Genomic DNA, 22,251 nt, shown 5'->3' with positions numbered 1-22,251 from the left:
ATTAAAAATCCTGTGTGTACCAAGTGAATTTCATCATTTAATTCACTCAATAAACAATGAACTGCTACTTTGCATGGGACAACATTCTCTGGAGATGCATACAGTGAACAAACAAGGTGAATGAATGGACTCAGGGAATTAGGTGTCACAGGCATAGAAAGGCAAGGAGATGAAGGAGTAAGTCAGCAAGAGGATGATGGAGGCAGAATTAGCTTTCCCCGGCAGGGGATGACATGGGGTTTTTGATATCACCTGCCCGGGGAGGCTTGCCTATTTCCACTCTCCAGCCCACCTGCCCAGGGGAATGGCTTTGAAACATATATTCCCTACTCTCCACCTCCTTGGAGCCATTCCTTCATTTCTTCCTTCCTCCTCTTCCTCTCCCCTTGTCTTCCTTTGCCTTGGAGCTTGGGAGGCTCCAGGCAAGAAGAGGGGGACTGCGGCTTCTTTCTCTTGCTTCCCTCTTTGCTTTCTACCCTTTGGATCCAATTCAAAACAGATAAATAGAGGTCCACTGTGGGCCTGGAATCATGCAGGGGTTACAAGACGGGGGACTCCCATGACCAAGGATGATTCTTCAGCAAGGGGATTTCTGGGAGCCCTTAGCAGCTGACACATGCAGCAGCTGGGCCAGGGGTGGACCAGCCTGTTAAGGGGATCTGTGTGGGGCACCTGTATCCTCCACTATAGCAAGGATGTGGAGTAGCAGATAATCTCACACCCTGCTGTAGATTGGAATAAAACTTTAGAAAGCAATTTGCTAATATTGTATAGAGAGGAAGACACACATGGCCTGTGACCCAGCAATTCCACTTCCAGCCACATACCCTAGAGAAACTTTGCATGTGCATGAGGAGACAAGGAATGTTCATTGCAGCATAATTTGAAAAAACAAAAGCTGGAAATAAATGAAATGTGCATCTTATAGGAAGTTGGATCTATTCACATAATGGAATACAGCAGGTAAAATAAACAAGAGTTATGGGTATCATCAGAGATAACTCTAAAAGCATGATGTTGAGTGAAAAAAGCATGCTACGAAATGATATATATAATGTTGCCATTTATTTATGTATTATTTATTTATTTGTTTTTGAGACGGAGTCTTGCTCTGTCGCCCACGCTGGAGTGCAGTGGCATGATCTCGGCTCACTGTAACCTCTGCCTCCCAGGTTCAAGTGATTCTTCTGCCTCAGCCTCCTAAGTAGCTGGGACTACAGGTGTGCACCACCATGCCCGGCTAATTTTTGTATTTTTAGTAGAGACAGGGTTTCACCATGTTGGCCAGGCTGGTCTTAAACTCCCGACCTCAAGTGTTCAGCCCACCTCGGCCCCCTAAGGTGATGGATTACAAGCGTGAGCCACCATGCCAGGCCTAATGTTGCCATTTATATAAAGTTTAAAGACATGCAAAACAATATGTTTACATATATATGTGTATATATGTATATATGCATTTATATATATATATCTGTGTATATATAGTAAACATATATAGTAAACATATATGTATGTAACATAGTAAACATATATACACACATACACAAACACACACATATATAGTAAAAGCATAAGAGCATGCTTGGGAATGCTAATACTCAATATAGAGTAGTGGGACTTGCAGCCAGATTGCTTGGATTTGCATCCTAGTTCCTTCTCTTACTAGCTGTGTAATCTTGGAGAAGTTATTTAACCTCTGCAGGCCTCAGCTTGCTTATGTGTTAAATGGGAAATGCCAATTGCATCAGCCAGCAATTGCTGCTCTAATGCTGTGTAACAAACAACCCCTAAGCTCAGTGGCTTTCAATCACAAGCAGTTATTTTCCATCCACAAGCCTGTGAGTTGGCTGTGGCTCTGCTGGACTGGGCTCCAGGAAGTGGCTTAGGTTCATGTCTGCTCCACGTGTCTCCACAAGCAACTATCCAGGGCTTGTTCTTTTCAGGGCAGAGGTCACATGCATGAGTGGCTGCTGAAAGCACATGATGCCTTCTTGAATCTTTGGCCCAGAACTGGCATATTGCTTCCACCCACGTTCCAGTGGGGTAGGGAAAGTATACACCACCCACAGTGATCCAGAACAAGGGCAGCAGGAGAAGGAGGTACTGGGAGCAAATAATGGTGCAATAGTGTCTACCTGCTTTGTTTGAAGCATTAAATGAATTAATGTGTGTCAGGTGCCTGGCACATAGTAGGTGCTATATTCTTACTAATCAGGAGAATGATGAACTCTGGGAGAAAGAGGAAATTTAACTTATCTATTAAATTTCTTTTTTAAAAACAAAGATCATAAAAAGAAAAAGAGGGAAAATATTTGTTTTCAGAAGAGAAAGCGAGCGAGAGAGAGAGGACAGGAATGCTGCAGACTGAACCACAGGGAGCAATGGAATTCAGGAAAAAGAGGAAAATGGAAGACTTAATTGTAGACTCCAGGAGGCAGGGACTGTGTGTGGCCTCACTCATTTCTGTGTCCCCAGCACCATGTCTGACACATGGTAAATGCTCCTAAGGAGCACAGGGAAAGAAGAAACAATGATAGAGGCAGAGGTTGGAGAGAATCTGAGAAAAATGAGAAGCTCTCACCCTAAAAGCTAGAGGAGATCGTTAAAAGGGGCTGGACAGCTGCCTCATGGACTGGTCAGCAGTGGCCATCATCGCACTCTGGACCCAGCCTCACTGTTGGGTCTGGTGTTCCAGGACACAGGGGACAGACTTGCTATTTCATTTGGTGAGTTTTGTCTCAGGCCAAGCTTCTGAGTAGTAGGAGGTGAAAGGCCCAGTCCCCTCCTGTTGATCTCTTAATTTCAGTATCCTCTTCTCTCCCTTTTCCCTTTGGCTGTCCCTGATTCTCCCTTTCAAGTCTCCTTCCAGCCTCCCCCTCCTCGGGTCCCCACTGCATGGAGGAATATGCAGAGGCCAAGACAGGAAGGAGGCTGGGCACGGAGGCTCACACCTGTAATCCCAGCACTTTGGGAGGCCAAGGCAGGCAGATCACTTGAGCCCAGGAGTTCAAGACCAGCCTTAGCAACATGGCAAAACCCTGTCTCTACTAAAAATATAGAAACTAACCGGTGTGATGGCACGCACCTGTACCTGGGAGGCTGGCTTGAGCCGTGGAGGAGAGGCTGCAGTAAGCTGTGATCGCACCACTGCACTCCAGTCTGGGAGGTGGACCGACGAGTGTTGGGGTCTCTCAGAGACCAGGAAGGCGGTCAGGATAGAGCCCTGCTTCTTTGCTTTCCTACTTTGGCCTGAAACGCTCCACTGAGCCTTAGTGAAGGGCAGGCAGCCAAAGGCTGGGGAGAAGGTGGACTCATTTCCTTGTAAATTACGTGGTTATGAGGGCGGGAGTTTCACATGTGGCTTTTTGCATAATCAGGTTATCAGGTAGTTGGCCCATTCCTGGGCTCATAAAGTCTCTGGTTGCTCTGACTCATAGCATGGAGTGGGAGTCGAGCCAGTAGGGATGGGGCTGGGAGGAGGTGCCCGCCAGCTGCCTGCTTGGGTGGTGTCAGGTGGGGATCGTTTTCAGAGCCCATGTTTCATAAACATCTGGGCTTGAGAATCAGTCTACTTGAGTTCAAGTCTTGGCCTCACTGCTTGCCAGCTGTGTGACCTTGGGCAAGTTCCTAACCCTCCCTAATCCTTTATTTCTGCATTAGGGCAACGGTGGTGGTTTAGAGAAGGATTTGCCTGAGAAAGAGAAGGTGGCTGCTTAAGCAGATCCCCAGGAGGGCAGCATGTGGGTGTGGCCACCAACCTCCTGAATCCAATCCACAGATTTCCCTCAAAAAATGTAGTGGTTGGCACTCTGGCAAACCGTTGGGCAATATCTAATAAACTCACTGCATTAATTTTCTAGGGCTGCCACGACAAAGTACCATACACTGGGTGGACAGAAACAACAGATATTTATCCTCCCTCAGTTCTGGAAGCTAGAAGTCTGAGATCAAGGTGTTGGCAGAACCAGGCTCTAAGAGAAAATCTATTCCATGCTCTTTTTTTTTTTTTTTTTTCCTGAGACAGAGTCTTGCTCTGTTGCCCAGGTTGGAGTGCAATGGCACAATCTCGGCTCACTGCAACCTCCATCTCCTGGGTTCAAGCGATTCTCTTGCTTCATGCTCCCAAGTAGCTGGGATTATAGGCACCTGTCACCACACCCAGCTAATTTTTTTTGTATTTTTAGTAGAGATGGGGTTTCATCGTGTTGGCCAGGCTGGTCTCAAACTCCTGAACTCAGGTGATCTGTCTGCCTCAGCCTCCCAAAGTGCTGGGATTACAGGCGTGAGCCACTGCACCTGGCCTATTCTGTGCTTTTCTCTGAGTTTCTGGAGTGGCGTTCCTTGGCTTGCGGCAGCATCACTCCAAGCTCTGCCTTTGTTGTCACGTGGCATGCTCCTTGCGTGTCTCTGTCTCACATGGCTCTCTCCTCTGTGTGCGTCTGGGTCCAATTTCCTTCTTATAAGGACCCCAATCATATTGGATTACAGCCCACCCTAATGACCTTCTCTTCATTTGATTATATCTGTGAAGACCCTGTTTCCAAGGAAAGTCGTGTTTGTAGGTATCAGGGATTAAATCTTCAATATATCTTTTTGGGGGACATGATTCAACCCATATCACCCACTTTACCTATGAACAGTAGGACTGAAAGGCCCAGTCCCCTCCTGTCCATCTCACAATTCCATCAACTCCTCTCCTAGGAATATAACTTAAAGAAATTAATGGTTAGTCCACTGAAAGCTGAAACGCATGTACTAGAATGTTTCTAGCAACTTTATTTTTAATAGTCCCAAACTGGACACAACTCTAAGGTCCATCCACAGGAGAATTGACAAACAGATTAGAGTACATTCACACAATGGAATACTACTTGGCAATAGAAAGGACAAATTACTGATATAAGCAATAATATGAATGAAAGACTACCTTTGTTTGGCCCTGGCTATTTGTAGTCCTACTGTGTGACTCTATTTTATGAAATTCAAGAAGAGACAAAACTAGTCTGATAGATGTCAGACATAAATAAAAATTTATTGAGCTATACACTTAAGCTATGTAAATTATATTTCAATTTAAGAAGTTTAAAAAATTAAAAAAATTTAGTCCTTGGCATGCCCAGAAGTCAATGACTTACTTCCAGGGCTTGATTCCCATTTGCCAAAGTTCTAGGAGCTTGATGTATAAACTGGAAAGTTAACAAGATAAGTCCTAATGAGAACTCTAATGAGCCAGGGGCCCAGTGTCTGTGTCACCTGGATAGTGGCAGAGACAAACTGTCCAGTGAGATACTCAGGACGCCCTCTTCTGAGGTGCTGCTGGTTGATTATGCCCCTTCCTTGGACTGGATGCCACATAATGAGCTGGGTTCTGACTTCACCAGTGAATTGTCCTGTGTCCTTGTGGAAATGACTCAGCCCCCTTCCTCATCTCTAAAATGCGTATACCTACCCTCCCTCCCAGGGTGGTTGTGAGAAGCATTTGACAAAACACTGTATTTAAAGTCCCATTCATAGGAGGTAGGTACTCAGCTAATGTGGTTTCCTCTTCCTTTCACAGAGCTGGGATGCAGCTACTGGCTCAGACATTTTTCTTTTGATCCTTTTGGGTGCAGAGCCTTTTGCTAGTAGCCAAAAGAGGTGACGAGACACTCCTGAGAACTTCCTTGTTTCTCAGGTCACATAGATAATAGATAATAACTTATATCTGCAAAGCTATTTAAAAAACACTAGGAAGCTCACAGCCTAAGAATATGTCCTCCACCAGCCAAGTACCTGGAGTCCCCTCTAAGTGTGTCTTCCTGTGGGGTCACTATTGCCCCCTGTCTAATGTGCTGACTTTGTGAGTGCCAGGGTGGGGCATAATGGTGCATTTGTTAGTCCTGGTGGTGGAAGGAAGGGTTGGGAGCCCTCATTGCAGGAAGAAAGGACACAATATTATGGAGCTGAGCTCATTAAGGGGGAGATATTTGAGGGTCCTCACATCCCCCCTGTTCCCCTGAGATGGCCCTGAGACCTCAGCACCCTGGTGAGATTACCAGGAGTAGGCAGGAGTGGTGAGCTCTGGCAACTGCTGCCCTTTTGGGTCTTCCCTCCATCCCCGGGACCCACCCTTCTGTGTCCCTACCACCTTAGGCTAGGACAGGAAGGCTGCAGAGAGGTAGGGCTGGTGGGGGCTGGTGGGGACTGGTGGGCAGTGCCTGGGTACAAGGTACGTTCCTGAAGGGGCTACTTGGACAGCAGACTCCCCAGGTGGATGCCAGGCTACAATGAGAGAGTGGGGATCTATTTTGATTCCCAAGAATTCAGCTTTAGAACAAGTAGCGAATGAGGGGATTACGAATGAACTTCCTACAAGCATAGTTGGGTGGTGCATAGGAACATGCCCTTGGGCCAATGTCATGCGCCCTGGGCTACCCACCTCTCAGTGTTCTTTCCCTCTGTATTAGATTTCCTTAGAGAAGCAGAACCAGTAGAATAAATACATAATGAGAGAGAGAGATTAATTTTAAGGAATTGCTTCATGCAACTATGGAGGCCAGCAAGTCCAAAATCTGCAGAGTAGGCTGGCAAGCTGGAGACCGAGGGAAGAGCCGATGTTGCAGAACAAGTCTGAAAAACCCTCTGCAGGTAGAACTCTCTCTTGCTCAGGGTGGGGATGGGGGTAGGTCAGCCTTGCTCTATTCAGGCCTTCAGCTGATTGGATGAGGCCCACCCACATTATGGAGGGCAATCTGCCTTACTCAAATTCTACTGACTTAAATGTTAATCTCATCAAAACAGCCTCAGAGAAAAATCCAGAATAATGTCTGATCAAATATCTGGGCTCTGTGGCCCAGCCAAGTTGATACATAAAACTAACCTCCTTATTAAAACGACTTCGCCAAGCAATACGAACGGTAGCTCCCAGTTCCTGAGGCCCTGCCTTGTGTTGGGGGCCTTGTGCTTTGCGCTGCAATGGCCTGATTCAGGTGGACCTGCCCAACACACCTGTATGGTAAGTGTCATGCTTGTTTCACAGACGAGTTAACTGAATCTTACGCGATGTGACAGGTGATGTTGGTGCCCTATCTGGATCCCTTTTCCCAGCTAGTGTCCCACTCCCCAGCTGGTGACAGTGCAGTGGCTAACAACTTACATCTGAGACCTTTCATGGAGGATTCCGCTGGCAATGGGATTGTCCTTGTCCAGGACCTAGTGACTCATGTTCCCTTCTCCCATCCTCCAGGGGTGGACAATGACTGACTGACACAAGGGTACAAAAGCCTGTCCTGCTTATCTCAGGGGGCAATTCTGTGGACAGCTTACACCCCAGAGCTCCCTGTGGATCAGGCTGCGGCCAGGCTGGACTAAGGCCACGCCCTTGCTGAACATCTTCCTCTGCCACATCCTGCTTCCCTCCATCCCTTTCTCCTGAGATCATTTCCTCCATAAATCATAGGGATTCCACAGATCCTCATCCCAGGCTCTGAGTCTAAAGAATAGGACCTAAGACACCTGTGAGTGAGGAATGTAAACCCAGGTCTAGCTGCCTTCAAAGGTGGCCCACAGGATCTTCGCATTGTCCGTAGCTGACAGGGGTGAGGACCTCCCTGGGGAGGGGTTCCTGGTTGCAGAGAGGGAAGACTCCTCGCCTTTTGGAAGGTCTCTTGGGTTTGTCCCCTTCCTCCCTTGCTTGCCCACTTCTTTCTTGCCTTATTCCACAGAACAGCACCAGCCACAAGCTAGGAGCCTCTACCCAGGGAGGGCAAGGGGAGGTTGAGGGCTACACCTGTGGCTGGGAACGGCTGAATCTATGAGTCCCATCCCCAAGGATTCTCAGAGCATGGAGTAGCTGCTTTCTGGGGCAGGGGTGCAGATTCGCAGCAATGGGAATGTGCTCGAAGGCCTGAGCTGCTGCTTGGGAGAGAGCATGAGCCAAATCCTGGTGGGCAGGCTGCCTGGTCAGTGGGCTCCAGGCCTAGGCTGCGCTCTGAGGCCTCCATTTGCAGCCTCTGCCTGTGCGAGTGCTGCGTCACCACCCTGGGAAGGCCTCTGTTGGGTTTTTCCAGAACTTGGAGGTTTAGAAGTGCCTCAGTCATGGCTGTTAGTTAGAATTTCGCTTCCAGCTTTCCCAGGGGACCTCCAGCCCTCTCTGAGACACAGCTGCTCAGGGACAGTGAATGAATGAGAGCAAGGGGCCCCCTGTAGGGACGAGAGAGTTTGCAGCAGAGATGGTGGCGCCCAGGCCTGGCAGAGAAACTGCTGGGGGGCAGCTGCGTGATGGGGCAAGGCTCCTCATTGGCCCCCAAAGAGCCTTCCATCCCACCTGGCTGGAGAAGACAATGAAGGATGGTGGAGGGGGGTGGTTGCGCCAGTCAGCAGAAGGCTTCTTGTCTTAACAAAAAAGAGGAGTGTTGAGCTGTTCCGTTTGGTTACAGATCTTTACTACTGCCTTCTCTATGAAAAGATATAGTGTGGGGGCTTTGGTGTCACATAGATCTGATTCAAAAACCTCTGTTTTATCCTTATAAATTCTGTGATGCTGTGAAAGCCACTTAACATCTCAGAGCCTCAGTTTTCTCATCCATAAAATGGGTGGCCATGCTCACTGCATAGGCTTGCTGTCTGGGAAGGGGCAAGTAAATGAAGAAAGTAGCTCAGCAAGAGGCAGAGATAGCTTTGCAATCTCTGGAATGTGAATGAAAAATTGAGCCATCTTCACCGTGAAGGAACTCATTTGCTTCTAGAGCTATGGCGGTGGGGGCAGACAGAAGGCCACTGCTCACCCATTCCAGTGTTCAAGGCAGACGTTACTAATTATATCTGCATACCCCAAGCCTGGATAGAGAAGCCTGGTAGCTTCTCTTAATTGATCAGAGGTGGCACTTGAAATGGAACTTATGTGTCATCTCCGTGCTGTCAAGAGGCCTTGACAGCCACCCTGGAGCACCCCCTAGGTGGGTGAGGGAAGATTTAAGGGAAAGTAAATTTGCTTTTTAGGTCTTCTAGTTTGAGTGCCTGGGAATAGAGATGGTTTCTGATTGAGCAGCCCAAAGCTACTGAGAAGAGGCCAGTCTTGGAGTGGGCCTTCCGGATGACCACTTGCTTGGCAGCGCTGGCCTCACTAAAGGTGGGCTCTTACCTGCCTCCCACCAGGAGCAGATCCTGAGACAAGGATTCGAGTGCAAGTAGCTTATTTGTGAAGTGAACCTAGGATCTCCAGTAGAAGAGTGAGGAAGTGAGACTGGGAAGAGAAGGCAGTGAGGGAGCTGGGGTATTTATACACCAATTCCCATTGATCGTTAGTTGAGGACTTCTGGGATAGGATGTTGAGTCCTGGTTACATATGGACAGAACAGGGTCAGGTGGCCAGAGAAAGCTCTGACAAAAATAATCCCAGGTACTGGTAATTGGAAGTGGTAAGAGCTCAGAGCAGTATCTGCTACACATGTGGTCCCACAAATCCTGAGCAACTCAAGTGAGTTTGTCCATTGAAAATCAGAACAGCTTAACCTTTCCCAATGTAGAGCTCTCCTTAAAATGCAGGCAGGCCTCACCTTGCCTTACTCTGCCTCTGTCATGGGGAGGCATTGTCCCTACCCAGCATGGCTGCTGTCACTGCCTTCTCCTACAACCATGAGGACAGTGCTCATTGATCACAAGACTCTTTCAGATAAGACCTCATAACCCTTCTCAAGAGAGTGAGTGCTCTAGTCAGCCCCTGTAATGTAAAAGGAATAATCCCAGAAAAATCTCTGATGGACATTTAGCATGAGACACACAGTAGGTGCCCAATAAATGGAAGCTATTGGTAGCACTACTGTTGCTGCTTAGAGATAAAACTTATTGGCCAAACCTATCCTGACCTCAAAAGAGATGGAATTTGTCAGATTCATTCCTCCCCAGCAGCTACTAGAGAGCAGGAGTGGAGAGAGAGAGCTGGGAAAAGCTGGAGGAAGTTGGAGTAATTTGGGAGAAGAGCCTGGAGTCCTTCCAGGAAGGAGCCCTGGGCAATGTGAGTTGGGGGGTTAATGAGAGCTTGGTGCCCAGGAGGAGGTGGCAAGGGAGGAGAGATGAGAGGTACTAAAATTGTGCCCTATTTTTATTCTCTCCTGGTGAGTCCCTGTCATTAGAAAGGGCATGTTCGGTCTCATCTTCCCTTCTGGTTCCCACTCAGAGATGAGGACTGGCCTCCAGGGCTCCCAGTGGCTTATTCCCATGTTTTCCCATGGTCTGGACTCAAGGAGGGAGGGGTCTCTCTCTCTCTCTCTTTTTTTTTTTTTCTAATTTAGAGACAGAGTCTGGCTCTGTCACTTCGGCTGGAATGTAGTGGTGCAATCATATAGCTCACTGTAGCCTTAACCTCCTGGGCTCAAGTGATCCTCCCACCTCAGCCTCCCGAGTAGCTGGGACTATAGGTACACACTGCCATGTCGGGCTAATTATTTTTTATTTTTGCACCATGTTTGGCTAGTACCCAAACATGTCAGAGAGCCCAGCATGAAACCTTACACAAAAGAGTACAAACTGTATGATTTGAGATTCTTCCAAACTGTTGAATGTATTAGTAGTTGGTTCCTCTTTCTCACTCAGTAGTATTTCATTGTATGAATATGCCATAATTTGTTTATCCATTTCCTTGTTGATAGACATTTAGTCTCTCTCCGGTTTTTTATTCTTGTGAATAAAGCTATGAACATTCATGTACAAGTCTTTCTGCAGTCAAGGATCATTTCTTTTTTCTTTTTTTTTGAGACAGAGTTTCGCTCAGTTGCCCAGGCTAGAGTGCAGTGGCGTGATCTCGGCTCACTGCAAGCTCCGCCTCCCAGGTTCACACCATTCTCCTGCCTCAGCCTCCCAAGTAGCTGGGACTACAGACGCCCGCCACTGCGCCCGGCTAATTTTTTGCATTTTTAGTAGAGATGGGGTTTCACCGTGTTAGCCAGGATGGTCTCGATCTCCTGACCTCATGATCCACCCGCCTCGGCCTCCCAAAGTGCTGGGATTACAGGCTGGGATTACAGCCACCGCGCCTGGCCAAGGATCATTTTTTATACAGGGTTTTGATTTGCGGTCCTGCTCCACTGGAAAACTTCCCTGCCAAGTTAGCAATAGACCTCAGCTAGCAAGACGGATGAGTTGAGTTTCTTCATGAAGCTACAATTCATATCCCAAACTGAAATTCTCATCTATGTCCCTGTATTAGTTCGTTTTCACACTGCTGATAAAGACATTCCCGAGACTGGGAAGAAAAAGGTTTAATTGGACTTATAGTTCCACATGGCTGGAGAGGCCTCAGAATCATGGCGGGAGGCAAAAGGCACTTCTTACATATTGGTGGCAAGGGAAATGAGGAAAAAGCAAAAGTGGAAACCCCTGATAAACCCATCAGATCTAGTGAGATTTATTCACTATCACGAGAATAGAATGGGAAAGACCGGCCCCCATGATTCAGTTACCTCCCCCTGGGCCCCTCCCACAACACGGGGGAATTCTGGGAGATACAATTCAAGTTGAGATTTGGATGGGGACACAGCCAAACCATATCAGTCCCTAAACTCACTCCTTCCACAGTCTCTCACTGTGTTTCTGGACCCGTTGCTCAGGCTAGAAACCTGGACTCCTCTCTGCTCATATTCTTCTACCAAACGATCGCGGCAATCTGATCATAAGTGCTTTCAAAATACCTGAACTTTTATCCCCTCCTCTGCTACCAGTCTGGTCTGGACCACTATCACTTGTCACCTGGATTACTGCAGTATCCTTCTCTTCCTTCTCTCCAGCTTCTACCCTTGTTTCTCTTCCAACTCACTCTGCTTCTGATGTGATTCTCAACACAGCAGCCAGATTAATCCTTTAGAGGCTGAGACTATGTTCCTCCTCACCTGGAAACCCTCCAATGTTCCAATAACTCTCAGCCCACTCTAAGTATAAGCCGCAGTCCTTACAATGTCTGTGAGGCCCTAGGTGATCTCCATCATACTTCCCTCCTATCATCTCCCTACTTTCTCCTCTTTGGTCACTCTGTGCGTGTCCCTTTAATATGCTAAAGTTGCCCTTGCCTCTCAGCCTTTGCACTGGCTGTTACCCTGAATGGAATGCTCTTCCCTTTGATATCCATGTGGCTCTCTCCTTTACTTTCCTTCAGGCCTATCAACTTCACCAGCTCTATCTGTCTCTATAGTACTTACCACCGTCTGACACATTCTGTTTACTGGTTTATATGTTGTCATTTGTCTGTCTGTCTGTGTTGCTTATCAGCATGTCAGGCACACAGTGCAGGGACTTTGCTTAGTATGCACTTGTATCCCTAGTGCCCAGAACAGCAGGGGCCTTGTCATAGGCACTCAAATAAGAGACACAGTGGGGCCTAGGAGCACCTAAAAGGGAGAATCAAATCTGGCAGCTTCCAACGTTAGCTCACTAGTTTGGTGTTGTGTGTATTAAGAGGCGGCTAAGAGCATCCTTTGGGGATCTCTGTCTCCTCAGAGTTTTAGGTGCCTGCTATGATTTGAATACCTCCTCCAAAACTCACGTTGAAACTTAATCCTCGGCCGGGCGTGGTGGCTCACACCTGTAATCCCAGCACTTTGGGAGGCTGAGGCGGGTGAATCACGAGGTCAAGAGATTGAGACCATCCTAGTCAACATGGTGAAACCCCGTTTCTAATAAAAATACAAAAATTAGCTGGGCATGGTGGCACGCTCCTGTAGTCCCAGCTACTTGGGAGGCTGAGGCAGGAGAATTGCTTGAACCCCGAAGGTGGAGGTTGCAGTGAGCCGAGATCGCGCCAGAGCAAGATTTCGTCTCAAGAAAGAAAGAAAGAAAGAAAGAAAGAAAGAATGAATGAAAGAAAGAAAGAAAGAAAGAAAGAAAGAAAGAAAGAAAGAGAAACTTAATCCTCAATGTGGCTGTACTGAGAGGTGGGACTTTTAAGAGGGATTAGGTCATGAGGGATCTGCTCTCATGAATGGATTAATCCATTTAAGGATTAATGGCTTAATGGATTAATGAGTTATCATGGGAGTGGAACTGGTGGCTTTACAAGAAGAGGAAGGGAGACCCTAGAAAGCGCATTCAGCACCCCCAACCATGCAATGCCTTGTGCCACCTTGAGACTCTGCGGAGTCCCACCAGCAAGAAGTCCCTCGCCATATGAAGTCCCTAGACTTTGGATTCTCAGCCTCCATAACTGTAAAAAATAAATTTATCTCCCTTATAAATTACTCACTTTCAAGTATTCTAAGTAGCAGAAAACAGACTAAGCCTGTAACATTAGGCCAAGCCACCAAAAGCTCCTAGTCTCACAGCCTACGTGAGTTCAGTGTAGGCTTGGGAATTGGAGAAGCCTTTAGGAAATGATGAAATCAAGCTGGGCCTGGGAGCACAGGTGGAGTTTGGGTAGGCAGGGGACAGAAGGACAGTGTGGGCTAGCTTAGGGTAATGCTGCTTAGGTGAGTTACTAGGAGCAGGCACCTCGAACAGAGTATCCGAAGGGCTGCACCCAGCGGTGACACCATCGCCTCTCTCCTGTCCTGACTGGGCCGGGCTCTGGGGGAGAGGTCCCAACACTGCCCACCTCTTCTTGTTCTCCCAATATCCGTCATCAGCTCCAGTTTGCATTTCAGTTATTTTTAGATTGTTTTTTCCTTAGCAGTGAAGCAAGCCTGTGGAAGGAAACATATTCCTTCTAAAGCAAGCCTGCAGTTTCTCTGGACAGGCAAGAGTGAGGCTGCCCGCCTAAACAAAGAGAGGTCTGACGCCTGCTAGGGTGTTCTGGGACTCAATGGGTCCACCCCTGTCTTCAGTCTCGGACCTGGCCACTCCCAGACCATTTCAAGCCTAAGACAATGACACATGTCGCTGGGTTTTGAAAGCTGCTAGAGGAGCTTCCTAACCTTCTTGGCTGTCCTCATTATAGCTGCCTCCACTCCCTAGCCCCTGTGCTCAGTGTTTTTTGCAGGGAAGTTCTTCCTTAAGTCCAAACTGTGGCTCCAAAGATTTTGTTACCAAGACAGAGAGGGAGAGGCTGCCACTGTTGCGCAGTGCTCAAATTGGACTGGGTGGCTTGCTTGGGATGGGTCTGGGAGAAACTGTCACAGGGGTCATGGGAATGATGACAGCTGCAACAAAGGGTGCCCCAGAGGCTTCTCAACCACTGGTAGGTAGGACGATCAGTAGGCAGGCAGCTGGCTGCAGAGGCCTCTTACTCACCCCATATTCTGCCCTGCCTGGGGTCTGGGCTCTCCTGAGCCTCAAGGTCTCTGCCCTTTCTTTAGAGAAGAGCTGGGTCCCAACTCACAGGACTTCCTCTAAACCCTCCTCGACCTCTTCCAGAGTCATGTCTGGGTCACTCAAAGGAAGGTCCTCACTGGGGATGGCAAGCTGTCTCAGGATGGCTTCTCAGTCTTCTCCCAGACCAGGGCTCTTGTCCCAGGATATGTGGGGTTGGGCTGGGCTGAGCACCCCTGTCCCTTCCCATAACTTTGTTCAGGTTGTGGACTCCTTTAGCAGGCTGGTGAAGTCCATGAAACTCTTCAGAATAATGCTCTTAAATGCATAAGGTAAAATACACTGGATAACAAAGGAAACCAATTACACTAAAATGCAGATATTAACATATTTTAATATTTATAAGATCCAGCAATCCCACTACTGGGTATATATCCAAAGGAAATGAAATCAAGGTTGAAGGACAGCTGCACTTCCATGTTTGTTGCAGCACTATTCACAATATCCAAGCTATGAAACCAACCTAAGTGTCCATCAATGAATGGATAAAGGAAATGTGGTTTATATACAAAATGCAATACTATTCAGTCATAAAAAGAAGGAAACCCTGTCATTTGTGACAACATGCATGAACCTGGAGGACATTATGCTAAGCAAAGTGAACCAGACACAGAAAGACAAATACCACATGATCTCACTAATGTGGAATTTTTCAAAAAGTTGATATCATGGAAGCAGAGAGTAGAACAGTGGTTACCAGAGACTTGAGAAAGGAGGGGAGAAGGGAGGATGGGGAGAGGTTGGTCAATGGGTACAAAGTGACAATTAGATTGGAGGAATAATTTTTGGTGTTTTATTACATTGTGGGGTGATGATGGTTAACAGTAAGTTATTGTATGTTACTAAATAGCTAGAAGAGAGGCTTCTGAGTATTCTCACCACAAAGAAATGATAAACGCCTGAGGTGATGAATATGCTAAACATCCTGATTGGGTCATGTATTGAAACATCAAATTGTATCCCATAAATATGAGTAGTTACAAGATGTCATGAGGTGGTGTATTTGTTAATTAACTACATTTGACCATTCTACAATATATATACTTCAAAACATCATGTTGCACATGATAAATACATATGAAGTCATCTGTCAATTAAAAAAACAAATTTAACCTACCTAGGCAACCTAGTGAGACCCTGTCTCTACAAAAAATTAAAAAATTAGCTGGGTGTGGCCAGGCATGGTGGCTCACATCTGTAATCCCAACACTTTGGGACGCCGAGGCGGGTGGATCACCTGAGGTCGGGAGTTCAAGACCAGCCTGACTAACATGGAGAAACCTCGTCTCTACTAAAAATACAAAATTAGCTGGGCGTGGTGGTGCATGCCTGTAATCCCAGCTACTTGGAGGCTGAGGCAGGAGACTCGCTTGAATCTGGGAGGCGGAGGTTGTGGTGAGCTGAGATTGTGCCATTGCTCTCCAGCCTGGGCAATAAGAACAAAACTCCATCTTAAAAAAAATAGAGAGAAAAGCTCTCTTTTCTTTTTTAGCTGGGAGTGGTGGCACGTGCCTGTACTCCCAGCTGCTTAGGAGGCTGAGGCAGGAGGAGTGCTTGAGCCTGGGAGATTGAGGCTGCAGTGAGCCATGATTGCTCAATGCACTCCAGCTTGGGAGACAGAGATACTCTGTCCTAAAAACATTTTTTTTTAAAATGTGATATATACTAATGAATTTTTTAACACACTAAAGAAGAAAATCTAGCAGATCTTTTTAACACATTAAAGAAGAAAATCTAGCAGTGGATCTGCTATGGTTTAAATGTGCCCCCCATAATCATATGTTGGAAATTTAGTCTCCATTGCAACATCGTTGAAAGGCAGGATCTTTAAGAAGGTGGGACCTTAGGCAGAACCCTCATGAATGGATTAATGCCATTATATCATGAGAGTGGGTTGTTATAAAAGTGAGTTTAGGCTGGGTGTGGTGGCTCATGCCTGTAATCCCAGCACTTTGGGAAGTTGAGGCAGGCAGATGACTTGAGATCAGAAGTTTGAGACCAGCCTAGCCAACATGACGAAACTTTTTTTGTTTTTTGAGACGGAGTCTCACTCTGTCACCCAGGCTGGAACGCAGTGGCACGATCTTGGCTCACTGCAAGCTCCGCCTCCTGGATTCAAGCTATTCTCCTGCCTCAGCCTCCCGAGTAGCTGGGACTACAAGTGCCTGCCACCATGCTTGGCTAATTTTTGTATTTTTAGTAGAGACGGGGTTTCACCATGTTAGCCAGGATGGTCTCGATCTCCTGACCTCATGATCCGCCCGCCTCAGCCTCCCAAAGTGCTGGGATTACAGGCGTGAGCCACCGCCCCCGGCCGAAACTCTGTTTTTATTGAAAATACAAACATTAGCTGGGCATGGTGGCAGGCGCCTGTAATCCCAGCTACTTGGGAGGCTGTGGCAGGATAGTCACTTGAGCCCGGGAGGCAGAGGTTGCAGTGAGCCAAGAAGGAGCCACTGCACTTCAGTCTGGGTGGCAGAGCAAGACTCCGTCTCAAAAAAAAAAAAAAAAAAGAAGTGAGTTTGGCCCCCCTTGCTTTCTTGTTACTGCCTGCTCTTGCCTTTCTGCCTTTTGCCACAACATGACACAGCATGAAGCCCTCGCCAGATGCTGGTGCCATGCTCTTGGACTTTGTGGTCCACAGAACTGTGAGCCAAATAAATTATGTTCATGATAAATTACCCAGTCTCAGGTATTCGGTTATAGCAGAAGCAAACAGATTAAGAGAGGATCTAATATCTATCATAATTTCATAATATCATAAATGATATTTTAAGATATCTGCAATAACTCTAATATGTTAGGGAAATAGCTGTGATTTTTGTTGGTGACAAAGTTGCAGACACTGCTAAATACTACTGTCATCTATTGCCTACATTCATAATGCAAGGAAATACCATATTTCAGTTAGAGGCAGTGAAAATAATGGGGAAACTTTTTTTTCTGCCCAAGTTTATTGACATCAGGATAAGAATTCTGCCTTTGGGCCCAACACAGTGCTTCATGCCTGTAATCCCAGCACTTTGGGAGGCCGAGGCGGGCAGATCACTTGAGTTCAGGTGTTTGAGACCAGCCTGGCCAACATGGTGAAACCTCGTTTCTACTAAAAATACAAAAATTAGCCAGGTATGGTGGTGGGCACCTGTAATCCCAGCTACTTGGGAGGCTGAGGCAGGAGAATCGCTTGAACCTGGAAGGCGGAGGCTTCAGTGAGCTGAGATCATGCCACTGCACTCCAGCCTGGGCAACAGAGTGAGACTCTGTCTCAAAACAAAAACAAAACCAAAAAAGCAGAATTCTGCCTTTGACCTTCTCTTACCTTCATAATTTTTGGTCCTAGATTGAGGACCTGGTGGGGCTGGAGGGGGCACCAGGCCTGGATTTCTCATTTGTAAAATATACTTATTTTATTTTTACTTTAAAAAAATTTTTTTAAATTTTTTTGAGACAGAGTCTTGCTCTGTCACCCGGCCAATATACTTATTTTAAATTAAACAGGAAGAAATTGGTGTTTGTAAGAAATTCAGGCAATGTAAATAAAGACAGCTCTCATTTATCCCCCAAACCCTCTTCCCTCTTCAGTGGTAGCCCCTGTTATCTGTGTGTTATATATAGTTTCAAATTACAAAAGTAATATTTGAAAATATTTGCCTTGAAAAAATCAGATTTTTAAAAGAACTTTACTTACTGTACATACGGCAATACTTAGTTTTGTATGTAGTTACTTTTTTCTTTTTTCTTTTTTTTTTTTTTTGAGATGGAGTCTCGCTCTGTCACCCAGGCTGGAGTGCAATTGCACGATCTCAGCTCACTGCAAGCTCGGCCTCCTGGGTTCAAGTAATTCTCCTGCCTCAGCCTCCTGAGTAGCTGGGACTACAGGCATGTGCTACCACGCCCGGCTAATTTTTTTGTATTTTTGGTAGAGACAGGCTTTCACTGTGTTAGCCAGGATGGTTTTGATCTCCTGACCTTGTGATCCGCCCGCCTCGGCCTCCCAAAGTGTTCGGATTACCGGTGTGAGCCACTGCGCCTGGCCTACTTTTTTCTAAATTAAGAAAAATACCAGATCTTTGGCTGGTATGTGTGTAGTCTTTTCTCAAATGCAAATAGGAGCATATTGTACATGCTCTCTTGAAACTTGCTCTTTTCCTGTACAACGTGACACGGAGGTCTTTCCATGTTAGCACGTATGGACTTGCCTCCTTTTTTTCTCTCATTCTGTTTACTGCTGCTTAGTATGTTGCATAAGTGCTGGGTCAAAGGGAGAACCACATTTTGAATTTTAGTCAATAGAATTCAGCAGTCTCTCCCATGCCCAGGATGTGGGCCAGGCATCAGTCACCCAAGCTAGAATTTAGGCACTAATTTCCCTCTACTCCACTCTGTTTGCCCAATCTATCAGCAAGTCTCCTGAGTATCTGCTAGCATTGGCTCCGGTTCTCCAACACCACCGCCTCTTCATTCATCATCTATTTCTCCTATCGGGGTGAATGCATTAGCTTACCCCTCCCACCTCTCATCCCTAGTCTTCGTTGTTCTGTCTCCTGCATGGCCCATGTTATTCTGTAGTCGGTTTATCTTTCTTGATCTTGAATCCAATCATGTCCTCCCTGATCTTAACTCTTCCATGGCTTCCCATTACCTTAGGATCATTTCCAAGTCTTTCACCTTGGCCTATTCCCATCATTCCAGCTGTGCCAACCTCTCTGACAGCATCATTCCTCTCGGGGATCTCACTGCACACCCTATATCTCAGCGATGCAGACAGTCGGGACCCTTAACATTTCAGGCTGCCTGCACTCCATGCCTTGCTCAGTTTCTCTGACTGTAATGCCCTTTCTACTTCCTTTTCTCTTTTCTCCTCCCTTTCACCTGGTGAACACCCAGCCATCTTTTAGGGGGTCATCTTACCAGTCACTCATTCTGGAGATTCTTTTCTATCCCCTAAAAGACAAGTGAGCATTTTCCTTTGAGCTCCTGCTGACATTGTTCAGGTCTTTGGCATAGTCTTGTCAGGATTTACTGCCCAATTTGTTTCCCTGCCCTTCTCCCCTCTAGGCTGTGAACTCTTGAGGCTGACTGAACAGTGATGACATGCCATCTCCTATAGGGAATGGACATACAAAAAGTACACACATCACAAGTGTGCAGCTTCCTGGCACTCTGTAAACTGAACCTACTCATGTCACCAGCACCCAGATCAACAGAATATTACCAACACCCCAGAAGTCCCCATGTGTCCACACCCACCAGAATCCCCTTTCTGTTCTTTAAAGAAAATAGTCCATGATATCCTTGCCGAGTTTTAGTTGTTTGTTTGTTTTGAAACAGAGTCTTGCTCTGTTGCCCAGGCTGGAGCACAGTGGGGCTCACTGCAGCCTCAACCTCCTGAACTCAAGGGATCCTCCCACCTCAGCCTCTTGAGTAACTGGGACCACAGGTGCATGTTACCATGCCTGGCTATTAAAATTTTTTTTTTTTTTTGTAGAGAGTTTGGGGTGGGGGGGGGTCTTCCTATGTTGCCTAGGCTGGTCTTGAACTCCTGGCTTCAAGCCATCCTCCTGCCTTGGCCTCCCAAAGTGCTGGGATTACAGGCATGAGCCGCTGTGCCTGACAGCAAAAAACCGTTGTTTTTTGCTTTCTGGTTTTAGTTCTTTTGCTTTCAGTTTTTCTTGTGTTTGTATTTTGTATAAATGGATTCAAACAGTATGTTCTCTTTTGTGTCTAGTTTCTTTGGCTCAGCATCATATTTGTGAGGTTTATCAAAATTATATGTGTAGTTATAGTTTGTTCATTCTAGCAGCTGTGTATTATTCCATTGCGTGTGTATACCACAATTTATGTATCCATTCTACTGTTGTCGGGTGTTTCCAAGACAAACTGGCAAATGAAAATGTTGCAGAATGCATTTAGAATACATAAACATATACATGCAAAATAATCCCAAGCATGTCTATAAATGCATAGAGAAGTGGTTGCCTGGGAGGAACTGGAGACTGGGGAGGAGACAGCCAAAGGGACTGTAAACTTATCTGTAATGTTTTAAATTTTCTACATGGAAACTGTATTCCAGTATAACTTAGATAATTAAAAATTAAATATAACTTTTTTACATATATTCATGCTCTGTGCATTTGGGTCCTCAGGGCTATGTTGGGAGAAATATCAGTCAGTCAATCAAGCAAGCAATATTAAATGTATATTTATGGCTGGGCGCGATGGCTCATGCCTGTAATCCCAGCACTTTGGGAGGCCGAGGCGGGCGGATCATGAGGTCAGGAGATCGAGACCATCCTGGCTAACATGGTGAAACCCCATCTCTACTAAAAATACAAAAAAATTAGCCAGGCGTGGTGACGGGCGCATGTACTCCCAGCTACTTGGGAAGCTGAGGCAGGAGAATGGCGTGAACCCGGGAGGCGGAGCTTTCAGTGAGCCGAGACCGCAACACTGCACTTGAGCCTGGGCGACAGAGCGAGACTCTGTCTCAAAAAAAAAAAAAAAAAAGCATACTTATTTATTTATTTGTAAATTATTTTATTTCTTCCTTGATGACTTAGAGGGACTATCATCAAACCAGTACAAATCTTTAATACATAATACCTGGCCATTTTCTAACCAATTGAGTAATTTGTTGCACAATAAGCTACTTAACGACTTTCAGCAAGAAATACATTAAATTTGAATAGTAAAGACATTACATAATGAATTAGGACACAATTAAAATTTGCTTTAAATATTTCTTTGGGGGAGAGGACACCATACTTCTACTCGACGAAGAGAAACATTTTTACAGTCCAGAGGTCTTTTGTTTTTTTTAACACCTATTATGCCTGAATTCATAGGGAAGAGGTTCCAGCAGCTCAGGCTCCTTCTCGTTGGTTTTCACAAAGTGTGCTTCTCTGGGTGGAGCAGGCTGGTGCTTTAGTTGAACCCAGGTACCTTTCTCTTTGACTTCTTTCTTTTTCTGATCATTTTCCTTCATGCGTTTCAGGAAGCTATCTCGGCTCTTAGAGTGCTTAATGTGCTCAATATGCACATTAATTCTTTTGGCAAGAATCTTGCCCTTAACTTGTTTGTTTAGAACAATGCCAACAGTATGCTGGGGAACATTGCAGACTCTTCCAGTTTTGCCATGGTAACACTTGTGGGGCATGCCTTTTTGAACAGTTCCCATTCCTTGAAGTCTACAATATCACCTTTCTTATAGATTCGCATATACGTGGCCAAAGGAACAACTCCATGTTTTCTAAAAGGCCTAGAGAACATATATTGGGTGCCTCTCCTCTTTCCCTTTGTGTTCATCATCTTGGCGAATTACCGGAAGATGGCGGTTCCAGCCGAAAGCTAAATGTGTATTTATTATTTGATCAAATATATCAGATCAAATAGATCACACTTACAAGCCATGTGGCCTTGAGCAAGTGACTTCACTTCTTTGATCCTTAGTTCCCTGTTGTCTTAGCTTGGGTCCTCGCCCCACCCCTCCTGCTGTCCGCCAGCAGAACCTGAGACAAAGGCTTGCGAACAAGTAGTTTATTTAAGAATGTGATCTTAGGGAGCAGGAGGGAGGGACAGGGACATTGAATCAAGAAATGAGGGAGAGCCAATACAAGATGTGACGCCAAGTTAGCCAGTGCTATCTATGGGTGTCTGGAGGTGGGGGCCATCACAGCCTTTCATGGAGTTTTCTGAAATGTCTCAGAACTCCCTGCTGGGGGACAAAAGGCAGAAGCATTATTCACTGGTTCTCACCACTGTTGGTCAAGGGACATCCCACAGCTTCTTAGTTCCTCCCACGTTGCTGGGCTGCTCGTGCATGAGGGCCAAGCATGTTCCCTTGGGTGTCCCACCCAGCTGTAGTGGAGAAACCCCGGGGTCAGCTCAGCACTGGCTGGAGGAAGAGATCTGCCCAAGAGGTTTTTGAGGTGGTGTCCCAAGTGTGTCTAACACATTCATCTTTAATGTGAGGGGGGTGTC

General features: G+C 46.3%; 1 pseudogene; it reads right to left on the bottom strand.

Annotated features, from left to right (window-relative positions):
- Nucleotides 1-21,036: 21,036 nt before the first annotated feature.
- LOC112130369 (large ribosomal subunit protein eL21-like) lies at nucleotides 21,037-21,584 on the bottom strand (annotated as a pseudogene).
- Nucleotides 21,585-22,251: the final 667 nt, after the last annotated feature.

The sequence above is a fragment of the Pongo abelii genome, chromosome 21 (assembly GCF_028885655.2).
Source record: "Pongo abelii isolate AG06213 chromosome 21, NHGRI_mPonAbe1-v2.0_pri, whole genome shotgun sequence".
NCBI classification, from domain to species: Eukaryota; Metazoa; Chordata; class Mammalia; order Primates; family Hominidae; genus Pongo; species Pongo abelii.
The sequence above is the reverse complement of the archived record's forward strand: the minus strand, read 5'-3'. Positions and strand labels throughout refer to the sequence as shown.